Source organism: Sylvia atricapilla, chromosome 32 (genome assembly GCF_009819655.1).
Source record: "Sylvia atricapilla isolate bSylAtr1 chromosome 32, bSylAtr1.pri, whole genome shotgun sequence".
Lineage (NCBI taxonomy): Eukaryota > Metazoa > Chordata > Aves > Passeriformes > Sylviidae > Sylvia > Sylvia atricapilla.
Window position 1 is genome coordinate 248,277 of NC_089171.1, and position 21,747 is coordinate 270,023.

The 21,747-nt window shown below is 50.1% G+C and overlaps 1 long non-coding RNA gene and 1 other non-coding gene across 2 annotated transcripts; one reads left to right on the forward strand and one right to left on the reverse strand.

Moving 5' to 3' along the window:
• Positions 1-494: 494 nt before the first annotated feature.
• Positions 495-1,354, forward strand: LOC136373134 (uncharacterized). Its single transcript, XR_010745583.1, has 3 exons — positions 495-552; positions 722-787; positions 1,215-1,354. It is a non-coding gene; the product is annotated as an uncharacterized lncRNA (long non-coding RNA).
• A 13,785-nt stretch (positions 1,355-15,139) lies between these two features.
• LOC136373149 (small nucleolar RNA SNORD45) lies at positions 15,140-15,223 on the reverse strand. Its single transcript, XR_010745591.1, has one exon. It is a non-coding gene; the product is annotated as a small nucleolar RNA SNORD45 (small nucleolar RNA).
• Positions 15,224-21,747: the final 6,524 nt, after the last annotated feature.

Here is a 21,747-nt window from a genome sequence, read left to right on the forward strand (position 1 = left end):
CATGGCCCCCAATGGAATTCCTGCCTTTTTACCCACATTTCGCAATTTCCACCCCTTCCACATCCCCAGCCCCATCCTTTGGGAGCCCCAGCTGCCCCAAATTCGCTGTCTTTGTGGTCCCCACATCCCATTTTATCCCCTCCTCCTTGGAGGCCCCAAATTCCTCTCGCTCTCCTTGCTCCATGCCTAGTGTGGTTTCTGCAGGAACAGGGATCAGGTGAAACTGGCTGGAGTGGGACTGGGGGGGAGCAGAAGGGATTTTCCTCCTCTGAATTGGAGCACTCATGGGGCTTTGGGACACCAGTGGCCCTCTGAGCCCCACATACCCATTCCAGACTAAACTTTTGCTCTCCATCTGCAGACAGCCATTGGAGGAGTTGTAGGAGGATGCATTGGGGTAAGTCTTGGAACTGGGGCACCAATTGGGGTGCCAGTTGGGGCCAGTTGGGTCCCCCCATGCCTTGCTGGGACTGGGGACACCACAGTGACCAGTGACATCTCCCCATCTCTCTACAGAAATGGAATGGTGTCCAACGAGTGAAGAGGTCTGAGGTGGGTACCTGGAGTTCTGCTGGGACCATAACTTCCCCTGTCCTGGTCATGAGCCTCCAGTGCACCCCAGTGCACCCCAGTGTGTCCCAGTACACTCCTGCATGCCCCAGTATGTCCCAACATGCTCCAGTATCCTCCATTGTGGCTCTAACCTTGCCTTTCTCCCCAGCCCCCCGTGGCTGAGCGGGTGAAGCTTCTGCGGAAGTGATGCCCAGCTGCCTCTCTGGATGCCTCGGTGAGAAATCGTGGGGGTTCTCCAGCCCCAGAAAAGATCCTCAGGGGGGCAGGGTGGATCCCTGAGCCCTCTGGGCTGTGCAGACATTGTGGATGGCAGAGGCATGTGGAGGGGGCTGTCTCTGACCCTGTGTCCTGGGCATAGGTTTTCAGGGCTGTCCCCAAGACTTTCCTGGCCCTGGGGGGCTCTGGGGACACCCAGTGTCCCTGTGGGAGCAGGGAGGGCTCTGGGAGATTCTGGGATATTCCAGGCTGAGGGGCTCTGGAGTCCACGTGGATCACAAGAGCCAAGTCCAGTCTCAGCTATAGCCAGGGCTCCAAATCCCGGCTCCTGCTGCAGGTCCCTGCAGAGAGAAGGGTGGGGACAAGGGCCCTCTCATTTCCTAGTGGACACTGGGATTTGTCACAATTTGGGCTCTGCCTTTCAGGCCTGGAACTGGTGGTGAGACTCGTGTCCTGTCCCTCTCCAGTGGTATGAGGAGAGGATCATCCCTGGATAACCCCCTTGATCGCCTGGGAGCCCTGGGAATTTCCTTGGAAGAATCAATAAACCCCTTCAGCAAAGCAACTCTGTGTATCCATGAGTGCTTGTACTCATGTCCATGTGTGTGTTCCGTGTCTCTGAGTGTTCCCATGTCCCTGTGTGTTCTGAATCCTTGTTTGTTGTGTGCTGCCCTCTCAACCCTGGGAGTCTCTGGTTCTTCCCCCACCATGAACAGAACGACTGCAGGGGCTCCCAGAGGTCATTCTTCCTTTCCCCCTGGCCTGGACAGGGCAGGCTGGGACACCCTGCAATGTCCCCTCGGAGCTGGGAGGGATGAGGGGCAACCAGAGTAGCCCTTGGAGCCCCCAGGGTTTTGGTCACAGAGGGACACAGTTTTTGCCCAGGGCTCTGGGAGCCCCATCCCCAGAGAGCACAGGTCATGATCCACAGGAGTGGACCATGGACAGGAGCCCGCAGCCCTGGCCCCACTGGTCCATCTAGGAGCCACAGTGCTTCCCTGCCTGTTGTGGTTAAATTTACTCATCCTGGGTTTCGACACCATTTTGTGTGATGGTTTTACATTTTCCAAATTTGTTTCCTCACTGAGAGATAGTGTTGTCATTTGAAACTAAAGCAAGTGAGAGGCTCCAAGTCAGAAATACAATTTAATGAGAAGAAAAGGGAAAAAAGATAAAATAAATGCAATAATACAAAAGACCACTGACATTCTGAATACAACTTGAGCAGGGTGATCTTCCTGAAGCCGTGATCCCGTAGAAAGATCAGGTAGACCTGGTCCCCTGGGAATCCTTTTTACTGTGTCAAATTCAAGCTTATATCCAGGTAAGCATGCTTGGCCCCGTTCCCCTGTGCCTTAAAGAGAGATAACTGTTGGAGGGAGTTATCTATGAGGCATGCACAAGGCATTTGACGGGCCATTAACAGAAGGCACCCAGAGGGAGAGGGGCCTGGGAAGAGCCACTGCTCCAACAATTGGATTCATCAGTTCATGAAGATGGTGATAGAATGCATCCTGTACTACAACCCAGGACAGATAGGCTTTTTGGGAGAAAAAGGCAAAAGCAGGCTCAACTTAGAAGCAAAACCAGATAGATTTTATTAACATATACTAAAAGAAGAAAATAAGAAAATAAAGAAATAACACAAATTAATTTCTAAACCCAACCTTTTATCCCACTACAGACTGTTCATTTTCTACAAAAAAAGTAAAGAGGTAAAACTCAGAACCCCAGGTCAGGACCACTTATAAAACAGTTTTTCATTCAGTCTTTGAGACAGAGAAGTCACTCCTGAGGTTTGGAAACTTTTACCAAAAGCAGCCTGCCCAGAACAATCTGCAGTTGTGGACCTTCCCATATCACGTAGCCTTTCCCATGACTACATATATGTGGAGACCCTCGTGCCATTAAAAGAATTTCCAACTGCCCTTCCCTGGAAAAGTGAAGATTAAAGATATCTCAGATATAAAAAAAAGGCTTCTCCCCATGGATCCTTTCAGACATTGTGCCATGTTCTCCCTAGGTTCTGCAAGCCCATCATCCACCCCATGGCATCCCCTTTCCCTGTTTCCCCACTGGCTATGAGGTTTGGTGTCCTGCCCCGCCCCTTGTACCACTCACGAACCTGAGCCCCTATATAACTAAGAAAAACCACATGTTCATTCTCTTTGCCCCTGGATTCACCTTCAGCACACTGGAATAAACGCCTGCAGAAAATTGACCTGAGTCTGGGCAGCCTTCTGCTTCTCTGCTGAGCCAGCCTGGTAACGTGTGTGGTTGTGTGAGCTTGATTGCTGCCTGAATACTTCTTAAGCAGTTTCTCTACGGAGAGGCTGACTGGGATTTAGAAAGGCTGTAGCCGCACTCCAAAAAGACACACTGTTACACACATAGGCCATGGACTTCACAAATTGGGGTGGTACTTTTTAAAAATGAGATGTTTCAAAAAAGCAAAGGATCTTTTTCAACTCAAAGAGCAGGGATAGTCTTCTCACTTCTTCACTGGCAAAGGGCTTCTTCTCACCTCTCTCTGGTCAGCTTCTCAGGAGGGCACAAAAATGTTCACTCAGTTCATCACAGATACCTTTGCTCAAATCCACAAATCATCTCCCCAATTTATATCATCCATGACTCAAAAGATTATCCTGTTACCAAAATCCATGGGAGATTCTCGGCCTAGAACCAAGGCAACTCATTATCTCTAACACTTAAAAGTCACTCTTCCTTTACTGACTTTGAGATCCCCATACTGTCCCTTTACATGTCTCCAATTTGGCCTTTTCTTTTGTCTCCGAGAAGGGTTAGAGTTTTAAAGTCTCAATCTGTGTCAGGAAAGAGTTAGAGCTTGCCCAGGTCTGCCGTGGTCAGGTGATCTCTGTTCCAAAGCCACGCTGTTGGGGGGAGGCTGATGGATACCTGGTCCTCCACGCCTCGATCTGATGGCACCAGCCGCTCGCAGTGGCTCCCGGAGTCCCGGCTGGCCCCGGCCACCCTGGGGACAGCCAGGGCCTGAGCCGGGATCTCCTCAGCTGCCCACGGGTTACCTGCTCACTGGACAGGAGAAAGAGAAAGTCTCCTATCCAGCTTCAGCTTTTATATGGGTAACGCCAAAAGTTGCCTTCCGTTTCCTGAGTGGTCAGAACTGCATGTGAAATCAAAAACCTAACTCCCAGTAGGTCCTGGTCCTTTCCGTAGAATTCCAAGGTTCTAGCAGAAAGATGCTGTTATAAACGAGTGTGCTGCTTAATTTTCAATCCTAAAAGAACCTCCAAACAAAATTGAATATAGCAACAAGTTCAATTTGAGCAGCTTAAAAGTTATTGGTTCTAAATAATAATACAAAAGCAAATTTATACCACGGAACACGTTCCTGCGGGTTATGGAGCAGGACTTGGTCTCCTGTCCCCCGTACAAATAAGATGTTCTAAAATTACCCTTTTTATACTGTGCGTCACCTTTCATTCCCTCCTATTTTCAATTAGTAAAATTTACGTCACTGGTCTCATCACCGCCTATTTCCATCTCCACTGCACAGACTCCACCATCCCCTTTTTAGGGGCCTCCTCATTTTCAGGAGTCACAGAGATGAAGGCCTGTGGTCTTCCTTGGTGTCCTGTAAATGACCCTTTTGTTTACACATGCATATTAGGTCTATTATATATAAGTAAATACCAAATCTGTACATCCTACTACTTTACTAAAAATACGAAAAAAAAAAATTTAATATAATTAACACTTTCCTGGACTTTTCCCAATTCTTCAGTCTCCTAGACAAATATACCTCTGTTTATCTCAGTTTCTTTTTTTTTTTTTCCTACTGAACATCTGCTGGAGAAGGGGGGAAACTTCCCCCTCCCTCTTCTCCTACAAATTTACATTTTTATTACTGTTTAAAAATATTGACTACTGTTTCAATTTTGTCAGCATGAATCATACCTATTTATTACAATTCCACCATTTCTCTTTTTGTTCACATTGATTCATGCTCCATTAAAAGGCTGTGCTTTGATATCTCTTATATTTCCAATAATCTTAGGTAGGGATTTTTTCGTTGTTTCATAAAACATAAAATTATACAACACAAAAACAAAAATCTCAAAATCAAACATAGTAACGTAAATTTCAACTTTTCTACCAAACACCTCCAAAGACATTATTTTACCAATTAGCTTATAAAATTAAATTTCATTTTTGTACTGGTATGTGTGCCACTCTTTTAAAAAATTTAAAAAAATTAAACAGGGCTCTATACATTTGTCACTTTAAAATCTAATTCAGGGGAGGTAATCAAGGTAGCCTCATATTTCAATATTCGGCTATCTGTTAACCATTTTTCAGGGTTTTTTTTCAGTAATTCCCCTAATATTTTGAAGGGTATGTACATAACTAATAGGTGGTCGCTGTCCTGGATTTGCCATCAAAATTTCTCTAAGGGGGTATAATTGATTTTCTTTTTCTCTTTCTTCATCATCTCTATCATTTTCCCCTTTTGGGATTCTCATGCATCTCAAAATCATATTTTCATTCTCAGTGGGCTGTCCTGAGGAATGCTCCCTTCCTGGGAACATCCCCTTCATGGTTCCCAGATACTCTAAATTCCTGCAAATTTTCCTCACAATTCCCAGCCCCTGGGTCCAGGGACTTATTCTTTCCCTGACCCATCCGCGGCGGCAACAAACCAAGAATCTCTCGGTACCAGAAGAGTCCTGGCTTCCCACACTCACCCAGCGGTTCAACTGCCTTGCTTATTTTGTAACGCTACCTTTTCCAACTACTAGTTCTACACCTATCTCTTTTCTCTCTGTCCCAATCTTCTCTACACTTTCTAGCCACCTCCTCTCACCCTCTAACCACGTACCAAACTGCCAGCTACTAACCTTTCAAAGGAAATTGAACCTACTCCTCTTCTGAGTCTCCCTACTGAGAGATCAGATCACTCCCTCATCCTCAAGGACAGGCTCCTAAACCAAGGACCACCTTGACCCCATTGGTCAATCCCTCCCGGGGTCCCCGTTCTTGTGTTCCTTTCACTTCCCTCCTTCCCCAGCCAGTCCCCTCGCAGAGATCGGAAACCACGATACTGGGAGGTCCCAGTTGCGTTGGGGGTCTGAGCTCAGACCCAGCCCCTGTCTCAGACACTCCACGCACACTCACACACATGTACAGCTGGCCCCCTTACCCAACCCCGTGATACTCACAGCGTCCTTTTCTCATGAGGATCTTCGTGCACAAAGAAGTTTTATGGGTACTTTTCCCTATGAGCCGGCACTTCAACGGGAGCCCTCCTTGCATGCCTCAAATGTAAACCCCTTCAGCAAAGCAACTCTGTGTATCCCTGAGTGCTTGTACTCATGTCCATGTGTGTGTTCCGTGTCTCTGAGTGTTCCCATGTCCCTGTGTGTTCTGAATCCTTGTTTGTTCTGTGCTGCTCTCTCAATCCTGGGAGTCTCTGGTTCTTCCTCCACCATGAACAGAACGACTGCAGGGGCTCCCAGAGGTCATTCTTCCTTTCCCCCTGGCCTGGACAGGGCAGGTTGGGACACCCTGCAATGTCCCCTCGGAGCTGGGAGGGATGAGGGGCAGCCAGAGTAGCCCTTGGAGCCCCCAGGGTTTTGGTCACAGAGGGACACAGTTTCTGCCCAGGGCTCTGGGAGCCCCATCCCCAGAGAGCACTGGTTGGGATCAGGGTAGGGGTGGATCATGGACAGTAGCCTGGAGTTCTGATTCCTCTGATCCCTCTAGGAGCTACAGTGCTTCCCTCCCTAAGGATCAGCACTCCTGAGCTCATGCCTATCGGGAATGAGGGACTTAAGGTCACTTAAAGGATGCCTGCTGTTCAGATGCATCTGAGGTGCCACTCCTCAAATTCAGGGGCAAATGGGAGCATGTGCCAAAGTAAATATTATGGAATTCACTGAACTATGAAATGTGAAGGAGCAAGGGTAGGAAGCAACGGAGAAGGGAGGGAGGGAGATCAATCAGGTCAGCATCACCCATGGATCCAGCAGTGTTGTGTTTGTCCTTCTTCCCATGGAGCTTCTCAGTGGTGAGGGGTCCGGAGGTCATTCTGAACTTTTCCCTGTTTATCCATTTTAGCAAAGTCAGGAATTAGGGCTCACCACAGCTCTCTAATGCCATTGGTTAAACAATTTCCTGGCCTTGGGTGCTAATTGGTCTCAGCTCAGGCCATCTCTTCTCTTCAGCCGGAGGTTTCTGGGGTTGGTAGCCATGAGTTGGTGGTTGCCATCTGCCCCTTGGGAATTCCCTTTGACCCAGTCGGAGCCGATTCCAGCAGGGGTGCTGGGTTGGATTTCCTTGTCCACCACCACGGTTCCATTCTGCTTCCCCAGCTTTGTTCACCTCTCCCAAGACACAAGATAACCCCCAGACAATTGTCCCACCTTGATGTTATCTTAGGGTGCTCCATTCTGCGCTTGTCTCATGGCAAAGTCCTCCTGTGGTGACAGATTTGGGGTTGGGCAACAGTTGTTCCTTAATCCCAACACCAGTGGAGCCTCCCCAGCCCCCAGGAGTCCTCCCTGGGTGTGCCCAAGGTGTCCCCTTCGTGTCCCAGCCTGGTGATCCCCTGGTAACTCCCCAGCCAGACTTCCTGCAGGTCTCAAAGCACAAGGTGGTCTTTGAGGGTCTGGGCTGTGACATCTTTGGGGCTCCAGTGCTGATGGCGCTGTCAGTGCTGGTCCCCATCGAGGTGTGACATGCCTTCAAGAGGCTGCGGGGTGGCCTTCATCATCACCATCATCTTCATCACCACAACCACCCGCACCATCAACCTCACCCCACCATCATCATCTTCATCACCCACACCTCCATCATCATCACCCAGTACCATCAGCCTCCATCATCATCACCAAAACACCAACGGCACCATCATCGCTGTCATCTTCTTCATCATCACCTTCATCTTCATCATCCACACCATTGACATCATCACCATTACACTATTCGCACCATCATCATCATCATCATCATGTTCATCATCATCATCATCTCCACATACCTCATCTTCATCACTCATGCCATCATCCACACTACGGTGAACACTGTCACCAATATCCTCATCATCCAACACCATTGACACCACCATCACCTTTATCTTCTTCATCATCCACACCATCATCTTCATCATTGACACCTTTGTCTTCATCACACACCTTCATTTTCATCAATACCACCATCGCCACCTTTGTCATCACTATCTTTATCACCCACACGTTTCTCTTCACCAGCAACCTCAATTAACACCAACAAACACTGTCATCATTACACACCACCATCGACACTGTTACCACCACACCACCCACACCTTCATCTTCATCACTCACAGCATCATCACCACTAGTGGTAGTTTAGAATGGATTGTGTTTGACAGGTTAGCTGACGAATGAGAGTGTTTCTACGCCTCTGAAAACACAGCCTTAAAATCCGAACTTTTCAGGTGACTCACTCTCTTTTCCAGTCATCAAGAAGGTAACATCACCTCGTGGGTCAGGGACGGGCTGGTCCCCTCAGGGCCAGGCCTGCCGGGCCTCGGGAGGTGCCCTGCCTGTGGGACAGCTGGCTGTGTCCCCTCTGTCCCCTCCCAGCTCGTCCGATGGGGAGAGGAGGAGGAGGACTGCAGACCAGCAGTCTGGCCCTGCGCCAGGACCACGGTGGCCGTGCTCTGGGCCTTGGTTGCCAGAGCCGCTGGTCTGAAGGAGGAGAGACTTTTAAGAACTTTTTCTCCGGAGCCCCGGGAAGCTAATCCGAGTTTAAATTGCTTGAGGTCTGACCAGGGGTGGAGAAGATTTCATCTATTAATGTTCTTGAGCCTGCGTTTTCTCTTCCTTTCTCCTGACTATCATCTGTGATCTTGAGTTTGCTGAAGACAAAAAACTCTAAGCAAAGGCTTTAGCCCTTTTCTCTCCTCTGTGGAAGACATTTGAAATGTAGAGAGAAAGAGAGAGCATTGAGAAAAAGTCAGTAAAAGAACTGAGGAAGACTGTTGGAAGATGGGATGGAGGAAGTGGACATTTTTGACCGGACTTCTCTAGATGTAAATTATGGGGAAATGGATTGTTTTTGTAATATCCTAATGTTGCTTGGGGGAATGCAAGTTCTAGCCAAAGGGTTGTGTGTATTGATATACATGGGTTTTAATTAAGAGTTTTGATTAGAATTTATCCCCAGCGCCTGGGAAAGAATAAGAAGGTTTCTATTTCTTTTGAGAGAGAAGTGAATTTAGAAATGGAAGAAAATCCCTGTTTTGTACTAGAAAAGCATTCTTAAAATGATACCCCAAACACATGGAAGCCCATGAACAGGGTGAAAAGCTGTTCTATGGGTGAGACTGCACAAAATCTGCAAAATTCCAGGCGATTGAAAATCTCTGAAAGCCATTCGATTTTTTTTTTCCTCTGGTTATGGCGTGTTCCCCATAACCCTAGAGAGGCTCCTCTCCCAAAGTGATGTAGAATTGTGTTTAAATAGTGAAAACTGACTGAAAATCATAGTTTTCTCTCTGTAGTGTGTGAAAAAGTAAACAATTGCGGGGGGGGGGGAGTTTGAATGTCTCAGCAGGTCTCATTTTTTGTCTTTTTTTTTTCTTTAGTGTGTATTAATAAAAAATATCTGTTCTTACTTTTAAGAAGTAAGGGCCTGTTTTCCTTTTTTCTCCCAAAAATCCTATCTCCCAACTGATAAACGAAATTTGATGAATCTCAAACCACAACATAAATGGTGCTTTAGCTGGGAAACCAAATTAAAACTACAGCACCAGTCAACTCCAATACAACCAACACTATCACCGTGACTCCGACAACACCCTCATCATCATCGCTATCACCATCTCCGTCATCATCATTACTATCATCCACACTTCAGTGTTCATCATCAACACCACAGTGAACTCTATCACCTCCATTATCATCACCCAACACCATCAACACCATCACCATCTTCCTCAACAGCATCACCATTTCATCACTTAACACCATCATCATCACCACCACCATCTTCATCATCCATCTCCATCATCATCATCATATGACCATCACTACCACCACCATCTTCATCACCATCATGCCCCCCCCATGATGCCCACATGTCCCTTCAATGCGTCTTCCCATGTCCTCCTCCATGGCAACCCACACCCCTCCCCCACCTTCCATCCCCTGTCCATGTCCCTCCATGGTGCCTCCACGATCTCCATGCCCTTCACCATGGTGACCCCCAGATGTTCCTGATGTACCACTCAGGCTCTTAAAGAACCAACCACTGGCCCAAATGTCTGTAACCACCATGTCCCCTGAATCCCTGTGGTGTCCCTCAACCCCCCCTTCCCCCCATGTGACCCTTTTAATGCCCCCAATGTCCCTCCCAACCTGTTGGGGGACCAGATGTTGCCCTGGGTAAACATCTGGCTGATGGGCTCCACACACCCTCTGTTCCACCATGTCCTCCTATGTCTCTCCCCATCATGACCGCCCAATCTCTCCCCCCGTGGTGATGCCCCAATGTCCCCATGTCCCCCACAGCCTGTCAGAGAACCATTTGCTGGCCTGGATGCTACCCTGGGTGAACATGTGGCTGATGAGTAGGACCCAAACCCCTGGACTGTGGGGTGCTAGGTGAGGAATCCCAAGAATGGGCTGGCAGGTGCCCTACTTGGGCAGGAGATGGGTGGTAGGACCCTTGAATTGGTGGCTTCTGGGTGGTAGGTGTGACAACCCCAGTCTTGGGGGTGTAGGGTGGGGGGTACGTGAGGTTTGGAGGAAATGGGGGGGCTTTGGTGAATGGGGCTCGATTATGGGGGGACTGATGGATTGGGGTACCCAAATTTCAAGGGTGGCGGGGAAGCATCAATATTTGAAGAGTGTACCAATTTTGGGACAGACTCTTGGATTGTGGTATTCTGGCCTTGGACTGATTTTGGACGACTCCTGGAATGGGGGAGATGTATGTGAGGGTCCCAGTTTGGGAGGGAAATTGGGGGCGTATCTCCTGAATTGAGGGGGATTGTGTGTTGGGTAGCCCTAAATATGGGTGACTGTAGGTGCGGGAACTTGCAAATTTGTGACCAGCAGAATTGGGGGACTTGGGAAGAGAACTCAAACTTTGGGGATCAGTGGGGTGGGCAAAAGTTTTAGTCAATGACTAGGGACACCCCCCTATTTTCCCCAACCCAGACTGGGTCTGAGGGATTGGGCATTGCTCTGGGGTTTCTCCTTGTCCTCCCTCTTCCCCAGATGATTTTGGGGGTGCGCTGGGCTGGGGGCTTCACCCACTGGCTGGGGGTCGAGTGCTCCAGTGCAGATGAGGCACTGGTGGCTACAGGGGCTGACATCATCCTGATGGACAACCTGGCCCCCAGGTGAGCCCCAAAATCGGAGGGGGACCAGTAATGGTGAGACCCCAGAGGTGGGACTGGGCCACAGAAATGAGAGCTGGATTGTGAAAATGGGAGACAGACCACTAAACTGGGAGGAAAAACACCAGAAAGTGGGCAGAAACTACATAGATCCAGACTCTGCCCAGTCCCCCAGGGGAGACCCCAATATCAAGGGTGTGGCAAAAATGGGGGATTCTCAAGTGTAAAGATGCACCACTAAACTGGAGGGAATCTGCTGTAAAATGTGGAGCAGCCTCAAAGGTAAGGGGGAGAACCCAGTCTTTAAGGGTCAATGTATTGGAAAACCTCAATTTGTCGGGTTTTTTTTTTTGGGTTTTTTGATGGGGTTTTTTTGTGGGTGGTGACAGCAATTTTGGGCAGCAGTGGGTGGGAAATGCCTGGATTGGAGGGATTGGGTGGGGGAACTGCAATTTGGGGGTGTTCTGGGTTGAGAGCATTCTCATTTGAGGCATTTATGGAGGGTTTGCACCCTGGATTAGAGGGTGCTTCTTGGAATTCCAGGCTCTTTCCTTCTCCAAGGTTGACGTGAATAAAACTCAGGAGACCTTGTGTTTGAAGACTCATTCTGAAATCTATTATCCTTATCTATTACAAACTCACAGGACGGGAGCTCTGACAAGTCGAGAAAGTGAGCCAAAATGGCATCTATTCAAGGCTATTTAAGTCCCAATTATCCAATAAGCTGCTGAAATCTCGATTATTTATGCTTCTAATCCAAATATGATCTCCCGAAATCTACAATGTGGACATCTTCTACCCAATTTGAGAAAACCACTCAGATTTGTGAAGAAGAAGGAAGAAGGTGGTGCAAAAAGACAATGAATCCACACTCAAAGTTCTCCGCCTTGGCTCCCATAGATCACCATACACTAAAACCCCAAATCTAAGTTTTTCATCCTGAGAGATCACACAATGCTACCCAGACACATTCTCATGATCCCAGTATTATCACTCATCTTTGGAAGCCTGTTTTAATGCCTCAGATCAAACGCAGTTTTTCCCTTAAGTTCTGTGGCTGCCAGCACAGACAGTCCCAAATTCTCAGCATCTAGAGTTCCCACAGGTCGTAGGTGGAAAGAACCCCAATTTTGTTGATCAAGGTGCTGGAGAGTCGAAATTTGTTCTGGGTGCTCAGACCATAGGACCGGGGGCCAGTGGGTGATGAGGAGCTCCAGCTGGGTAGATTTGAGGAGGCTTCTTATTTAGGAGAATCCCAGTTTTGGGGAGACAACTAATGATTTAGAAGGTTTGGGGCAGGACACCCCAAAAGCTGGAGTTCAGTGGGTGGAGTAACTCAAGAAATGGCGTCATGGGAGAGGATCCAAATGGACTGATTTTAGCTGTGACACCTCCCAATCTGAGAGGGGTTAGGTCGAGCATACCCCCAAGTTTTGGCAAAGGGGGGAAGGTGGGAAGGCTGGAAGGTGTCTCCCGCAGAAGCTACATGCAGTGGAGGCCCGTAGGAGGATTGTTTTGGGGACTCTCCCCCAGGTTTTGGCACCCCACTTCGATGTCCATGGCGTTTCTGACCCACACTGGTCCCACTCTGGACGTTGCACTGCAGGTGCTGGAACCCTACAACCAATACTAGGATTCCCCCAAAACCACCGGAGAACCCACCGTGAGATCCCAAAATATGTCCGGGGGATCCCCCAAATCCACCCCTGGAACCCCCAAACCCCAGTCCCAGTGAGGGGCAGCGGGAAACCCAGAGCCAGGTCCTCCCAGCCACCAGGGGGCACCAACGCCCAAGACACCCCACTGACCCACCACATCCAGGAGACCCCAAATCTCCATCCTGGGCTCTGCAAGGTTCTCCCATCCCATCCCCCATTTAGGACGGACCCTCCCCAACGCCGCCCCTCCCCCAGTGAGCAGGACCCCCGAGCTGGCACTGGGGCCTCCCAGCCGCCAGGTGGCGCCAAAGCACAAGAGGCCCAAACCCCCCGAAGAGCCCAAAGCTCCACCTGGGCTCCCTCCAACCCCCTCCACACCTAAGGGAGACACCCACACCCACCCTGCGGTCCCCTCGGCCACCCTTTGCTCTCTCTACCCCCGAATTAACTCCTCCTCTACACACTCCCCCGGTTTGATCGGGGTGTCACCCCAAAATCCACCAGAGAATCCAAAACCAGCCGCTTTATTACCAGCTGAGCACGGGGTCATGATCACAGAGCCACTGAGCCCCTGCTACAAACCAGCATCACTCCTGCTGCTCGGGACCGGGATCGGCCCTTCACAGACACCCCCAGCTCCTCCCTGCAAAACTGGAATGAAGAATAGGAAATCCCTTGGTTTGGGATGGAAACCGGCAGCCAGGGAATGAGCCCTCAGGTGCAGCAAGAGTCCAAGGATCCCAAGCCCTAGTAGGAGGATCCCAAACTCCAATTTGAGGGGCCCAAACCCCACCTGGGAGGTGGAGCATCTCAAATCCTGAGAGGTCACCAGAGTGTCCAGGACAGGCCAGGCGACATAGTGACTTTCCCAGCCCATCCCTGCAAAAGGCAGAGCTGAAATTCCACTGCCACGTGCTGAAAGCCAAGGAGGAGCAGCTGGCAAGGGACAGGGACGAGGCGTGCCAGGAGCTGGGGCTCCAAGAGAAGGAACCATGTGGCTCATCTGGCCGTAAAAGGAGGAGATGCCAAGTCTGACCAAGGGCACTGAAATTCCCAGCCACACCAGGCATGGAGCAGAGCTGGGGCTCCAAATCCTTCCAAATCCTAATCCTGTCCCAAGAGGGGGACAAGGGGAGCCCAAAGGAACAATGCTGGCCCTGACACTCGTTCCCAATTGCACTTTCACAGAGCCAATCCCATGGGACGGCCACTGTCAGATCCCATGGAGCACAATCCATAAAAGAGGAGCCCCACCTGCTTTCTTCATCCCCTGCACCTTATGCACTGCTGCCAGGGCCCAGCTTGCCCATGGAATGCCCAAGCTCTTTCCTGCCTCAAAGGCCTCTGCTGCACTCTTGTACCATCACCCCTCTCCAAGACCCCTCCCAGCTTTACAGCCACAGAAGCTCATGATCCCCATTTCTCGCTGGAGGCACCTTCCCCAAGAACCCTCTGCTCTCCTTTCGCCCACAGCACAAGCCAGGGCCCCCCAGAGTCCCTGAGGCTGTGGGTGGATCCCAAGGCAGCCCAAGGGGCAGCTGGAGCACACATGAAGCACAATGACCCAAAATTAAGCGGGGCCGACTGCAAGGGAAAGCTTCCCAGGGGTGCACGGTGGAGCCAAGAGCTCCCAGGGTCACTGGGATTTGAACCATGCCACAGCTTGTCCCTGGAGCAAGAGCAATCCCCAGTTCTGCCCTGGGGACTCAGCTGGCAGCCACCAAGAACTGGGTGTCACCCTGTGCTGTGGACTCCCAGTTCCCCAGGACGCTGCGGACAAGGTTTATGGCAAAGCCGCTTCTCTCGGGTCACGGGGTGCGGGAGGAATGCCCCAGCTTTCCAAATGCCTGACAGGAGCCTGGGAGCAGCTGGATCCAACCGCAGCCACTCACACCCTCAGGCGTCGTGTCTGGGCTGGCGGGAACGTTCTGGGTTTAACCGGACACCTGCAAGAAGCACAAAACATTCCAGGTTTAGGGCCAGGCTGAGCAGAGGTGCCAGTTGCCTCTTGCACACTCACTCCCACCTGCAGCTGCACCAGCCCCGCTGCACACGGAGAACCTGCACAGCTCTGCCCGCACTCGGGGGGCTCAGGGACACCCCCGAGTCAACGCTGCCACATGCACCTGGCCACCAGTGCCCAACCCAGGGAATTGGGGCCGGCTGAGAGCCCCTCGTGGGCACAAAACCCCACGGCTCAGCCCACAGCTGCACCTGCCCCACCCGGCAATGGGGCACATCCCAACCTGGGCCGAAGTCTGTCTGCTACGGGCATTGGATGCCACACTCGGCAAAAGCTCCACCGCCGGAGCGATCGGGGCCTTCCCGGGCCTCAGAGTAATTCTAGAGCTAAAGCGGTGAGAGACATCAGCTCCGCTCAGATAATACATGCCAGCGCTCATCCCGGGCCCGGGAAGCGCCTCCTCCTCCTCCTCCGGCCCGGCGCAGAGCCGCTGTTCCCAGCGCGGGACGCTCCCTCCGGCCGCAGCCGGGCCCCGGGCCGCAGCCCTTGGCACGGCGCTGGAGCCAGCGCCGCTGGCGGCGGGACAAAACGCCCCCGCCGCCGCCCCGGCTCGGCCCTTGCCGCGGCCCCGGCTCGGCGGCACCGCCATCGGCCTCAGCGGCCTCCGCGGCCTCCCGCCGCCGCCTCGCCCGGCCCGGCCGCTCCGCCCTGGGCCGCGCCGTTCCGGCAGCGCCGCGCCCGGGGCAGCGCCGGCGGCACCGCGCCCTTGGAGCGGCCCCTGCCACAGCCCGGCCACCGGCACCCTCGGGGGCTCTGCCCGGGGGGATCTGCCCGGGGGGATCTGCCCGAGGGGCTCCGTGCCCGGGGGGATCTGCCCGGGGAGATCCGTGCCCGGGGTGATCCGTGCCCGGGGGCTCCGTGCCCGGGGTGATCCGTGCCCGGGGGCTCCGTGCCCGGGGGCTCCGTGCCCGGGGTGATCCGTGCCCGGGGTGATCCGTGCCCGGGGTGATCCGTGCCCGGGGGCTCCGTGCCCGGGGCGCTCCCGCCGCTCCCCGCCCAGAGCCCCGCCACCAAGGAGACGCCCCCGCGACCCCTCCCGGGATCCCCGGCAGCCCTCGGGATCCCCACCTTTCCCCGAGATCCCCGCCTGCCCCCGGCTCCGGCCCGCACCACGCGGCCGCTCCCGCCGCCGGTTCCGCTGCAAGGGACATCCGGCCGCGGCGGGGCGGGAGGAGCTGCATCCGCCTGCAGCTCCCTCAGCCCCGGCCCGTCCCATCGCAGCTCCCTTGCCCTCCGTCCGTGCCTGGGGGCACCTTCCGCTGCCCCGCCATGGGCACGTGGCGGGGCCGTGCGCGCTGGCTCCGTGCCCAAGCGCTCCCTGAAATCTTTCCTTGGCACCTTTTTCTCCTGCCTGCAGCTCTCCGGGCCCGCGGAAGCACTGATTTGTTAAAAAAATATGGATATTGATCTAATACCAATATCCAACTGTGACGGACAAAGACTCTCTAAAAGTTTGCCGTTAGAAAGTCTATGTTTATTACGACGCCGTGCAGCGTGCGGGATAGCTCCCAAATACACACCACAACTTACAGATGCTCACAGGGTCTTTTTATGTATAGGAGTATTCAATACCCAAAAGACAAATGCATATTCATAACTCTGGTCCATCCCATTCCCCGCTTCCTATGGTAATTAGCCCAAAAGCAATTAAGCATGCGTAGTTTGTTCTTTGAGATGGGTCCGTGGTCCTTCTTATGGGGTGGGGTCTCAAAATGATGAAGTAAGATGGGTCTTCCTCTCTTTGACTTTTTAACCTTTTAGTGCTGGTGACACCTGGATCCTGTTTTCTCAAGACTATCTGATTTATGATCACATTGTGTTCTTGGAGTGTATTGATTAAGTTGACAGGCCTCCTGATTTATCAGCTCTTAAAATCCGGCTTATGTTAAAAAAAGGGAAGTTTACCCCAACAATGTCTAGTTAGTAAAGGGAAGTCTACGTCAGCAATACCTAGTTTAACTAAAGTTCTTTATTCTTCAAAATGTAGAGGGAAGTCTACGTCAGCAATATCTAGTTTAACTAAAGTCCTTAATTCTTCAAAATTAATATCTCAGCACCAAGGCTTTTCCACGTGCCTCCCTTGTGATAGATTACCAGCAGTAATTGTTCACTAAACCGTGCCACAGGAAGCACCTGGTATTCTCGTCAAGACCCTCTCTTCAAACATCCGGCAAAGCAAACAAAAGCAAAGCTGAGTGACCAGTTTTTTGCAGGGATAAGAGCCGCATTCCCACAACCACCGGACCACCAACTACCGGGAAGCGGATGAAGACCCCCCCAGCAGCACTTCGCGAAAACACAGGAGAAACAGAAAAATACACGTATCACAGGGAGCTGCACAGTATAAAAGCAGAGACTCTCAGATAGTGATCGTGAGCTGTGGTGGAGCAGAGACTTCCCCCCGGCCACCCAGCGTGCTGTTTTGTTTACTGTCGCTTGCTCAATGTTCTGGGTTGTAGTTTAGGATGTATTCTATCACCATCTTCAGTTAATGGCCCATCAATGCCTTGTTCATGACTCATTCATAACTTCCTCCGGGAGTTATCTCTCTTTAATGGGGCATCAAGGACCTCCTAGATGACTCACCATCCCATTGTGAGATGCTCCGCCCACGGGGAGGGGCCAAGCATTCTCACCTGGATATAAGCCTGGATTTGGGACAGTAGAAGCAGCCCTCACCCACTGGATTCCCAGAGGACTGGAGCTACCAGACCTTTCTACGAGATCACTGCTTCAGGAAGACCACCTCGTCTGGACTGCTTCCATCACCCTGATCAGGTTGTATTCTGACTCTGTCAGTGGTTTTTCTTTTTGTATTGTTGCATTTATTTTATATTATTTTTATTTTATTTTATTTTTTCTCTTTTCTTCTCATTAAATTGTATTTCTGACTTAGAGCCTCTCACTTGGTTTGTTTTCAAACCACAACACTCAATAAATTCCAATCTGATTTAATAGAGCTTGTGTCCAGTCAATTATTGGGGCACACATATAACAAATTTGGTGCTGTGACTCGGATAGAGGCAACATGGTAGGGGTCCCCATACAGGGGAGGCGCCCCGCTGACAAGCGGCCCCTGTTCGGGTAGCACCCCATCTGGTCCTCTACCCACAAACCCTAAAATTTGACAGTAAGCAAAAGAAAGCCGGCAACCGCATAATCTTTGTGCATGAAGCCCGAACGAAGACGCGGGAGTGCGTAAGTGTAGGCCGGTTATCCGTTCGGTTGGGGTTGGGTATCCCAGAGTGTGTCGCTGTGAGACGTCCAGTGGAGGACGACGTGACTGTGGACTCCTCGGTAGTGCCTTTCCCATATCCCGCAAGGGACTGGGCCACGAAAAGAATGATTACATATTGGGATGATTACCCTTCTAGGCAGGGTAAGAGTAAAGTAAAAATGATTCACTATTGTATGGAGATATGGGGTGGAAAGCAAATTAGAGGCAACCACCTATACTGGCCTCTGTTTGGTTCCTTTGAGGATTGGATTTGTCAGGCTATGAACAATTATGTAAGTTCCAGGGAGCCTTTTAGTTCAGAGGAGAGTGCGTATGCACATCTCTGGATCAGGTCAGAAACTAGGATAAATTTATACCCTCTAAAAGAAAAAGGGGGAGAGGGGAAAAAGAAAACATGAAGAGAGGATGAATTACCTGTTTCACCTCCTCCTTATACACCACCACCTCCTCCCCCGGCACCTCTTCTGCCTGCACCCCCTTCTGTGCCAAAGTACCCTGATGGTACAGACTCTGCATCTGGTTCTCCCGACGAACACCGGAGAGTAACAAGGAGTCAGACGAAAAGTAAATAACATGAGAGCGGGTTATACCCACTCAGAGAAATTGCTATGGGGGGTCCGCAACCGGGTGTGGGATATGTAGCAGTCCCTTTGAATTCAGGAGATGTGCGGGAATTTAAGAAAGAAATGGGGAACTTGTTAGAGGATCCCTTAGGAGTTGCAGAAAGGGTGGACCAGTTTCTAGGGTCCAACATATGCACCTGGGATGAAATCCAGTCTATACTGGGCATCCTATTTACAGCAGAAGAAAGGGGAATGATCAGAAGGGCCGGAATGAGAGTGTGGGACCAGCAACACCAACAGGGTCCTGTGGCAGATGTTAAGTGGCCCCTCCAGAGACCGAACTGGAATAATCAGGATCCAGTGGATCGAGGTCATATGCAAGATCTAAGGACAGTTATTGTCCAAGGAATAAGAGAATCAGTCCCTCAGGGGCAGAATATCAATAAAGCTTTTAATGAACAACAAAAGAAGGATGAAACTCCCACCGAATGGCTGGAGAGGTTACGAAAAAGCCTCCAGTTATACTCCGGGGTAGATCCTAATACCCCGGTGGGACAAGCCCTGCTGAAAACTCAGTTTGTGGCCAAATCATGGGCAGATATTAGAAAGAAGCTAGAAAAGATAGAAGATTGGCAAGATCGTGGATTAGATGAATTGTTGAGAGAGGCTCAGAAAGTTTATGTAAGGCGGGAGGATGAGGCTTACAAGAAACAAGCTAGAATGATACTGGCAGCAGTCAGAGGCGGGCAGAGAACAGCAGATTCCAGAAAGGGATTTGAGGCTCGACACAAAGAATCTGGGACAAAGAGACCCCCGAAGGAGGATAGAGGTGTATGAACGTGCTTTTACTGTGGAAAGAAGGGACATGTTAAGAAAGATTGCAGAAAGAGGATAATGGATGAACGGATGTTCAGGGAAGAATAGGGGTGTCAGGGGCTCTACTTACTGGGGACCCGAGAAAGAACTGAGCCCTTGATAAAATTAAAAGTGGATCCCCAACAACAAGAAATTGAGTTCCTAGTGGACTCAGGGGCAGAAAGATCAACTGTCCAAAAATTACCTCCGGGGTATGAAATATCCTCAGAAAAAGTTCAAGTTATTGGAGCTAAAGGGGAACCGTTCAAGGTACCCGTAATTAAAGATGTATTGTTTGAAACTGACTCTAAACTCGGCATAGGGTCTTTGCTGCTAGTGCCTGAGGCCGATTATAATTTCTTAGGTCGAGATTTGATGATTGAATTAGGAATTAACTTGGAAGTAGTGGGAAAGAAACTTACCATTTAGCTGTGTCCCTTAAGGACCGAGGATGAAGAGAAAATAAATGCTGAAGTATGGTATACTCCAGAGACGGTGGGAAGATCGACCATTGAACCCTTTACAGTAACTATAAGGAACCCAGAGATACCGGTTAAAGTTAAGCAAAATCCAATACCTAAAGAGGGGAGACAAGGGTTAAAACCCGAAATAGAGAGACTGATTAAACAAGGGTTGTTAGAGCGGTGTATGTCTCCATTCAATACACCTATTCTGCCTGTGAGGAAGGCAGATGGAAATTACCAATTGGTGCATGACTTATGAGAAATCAATAAAAGAACAGTTGCAAGATTTCCTGTTGTATCTAACCCCTATACCCTCCTAAGCCAATTAGGTCCTGAAGATAAATGGTATAGTGTAATGGACCCTAAAGATGCCTTCTGGGCATGTCCTCTAAGTGAAAAAAGTCGAGATTATTTTGCTTTTGAGTGGGAAGATCCAGATACCCACAGAAAACAACAGCTAAGGTGGACAGGGCTCCCTCAAGGTTATACGGAGTCCCCTAATTTGTTTGGCCAAGCATTAGAACAAATTCTAAGGGGGTATGAACCGGCTGCAGGGATTACTCTTGTCCAGTATGTGGATGACCTGCTTCTGGCAGGAAAAACCGTGGAGGCTGTCAGGCAAGAGAGCATTAAATTGCTGAACTTCCTAAGCCTGCAAGGCCTTAAAGTATCAAAGTCTAAATTACAGTTTGTTGAAAAAGAAGTGAAGTATTTAGGACATAGGTTAAGTAATGGAACAAAGAGATTAGATCCTGAAAGGGTTTAACGGTATCTTATCGCTATCAGCTCCAAAAACTAAAAGCCAAGTTTGACAGCTGCTGGGTTTATCTGGGTACTGCCAACAATGGATTGAGAATTACAGTAAAAAGGTGATAAAAGATGGCCTGGTAAGGTGGACCCAAGGAGATGAAAACCAGCTAGAGGAATTAAAAGAAGAATTGGTAAACGCCCCGGTCCTAAGCTTACCGGACTTGAAAAAGCCATTTTTCCTATTTGTGAATACAGAAGAGGGGACAGCATTCGGGGTACTTGTTCAAGAATGGGCAAGGAGCAAAAAGCCAGTAGCATATATTTCCAAACTCCTTGACCCGGTAAGCCGGGGATGGTCCACTTGTTTGCAAGCAATAGTAGCAGCTGCACTCTTAGTAGAAGAAGCACATAAAGTAACTTTCCGAGGGGAACTGAAGGTATTATCACCCCATAACATTAGGGGTGTGTTACAGCAAAAAGCAGATAAATGGGTAACTGATGCTCGACTAGTTAAGTACGAGAGCATTCTCATCTCTTCTCCCAGATTAACCCTTGAAACCACGGCGCTGCAAAATCCCGCACAGTTCCTATATGGAGAACCTAGTGAAAGTTTAACCCATGACTGCCTTCACAATATAGAGGAACAAACAAAAATCAGGCCAGACTTAGTTTTTCACCTGTTTCAAGCTCTTCTTCTTTTATTTGTGGATGGATCTTCCCCAGTAGAAGGAAAGAGGAAATCAGGATCTGCAATAATTAATGGAAAAACCTTTACAGTGATAGAATCAGGACCCCTAAGCCCCAGCTGGTCAGCCCAGGCTTGTGAGTTATATGCAGTGCTAAAAGTATTGCAGCTCTTGGTGGGAAGGGTGGGCACTATATATGCTGACTCAACATATGCTTTTGGGGTAGTACATACCTTCGGGAAGATATGGAAGAAAGGGGTTTAATCAATTCCCAAGGTAAAGAGTTAATACACCTTGAACTCATAACGCAAATCCTACAAGCTATTAGGCAGCCTAAAAGAGTAGCAGTAGTACA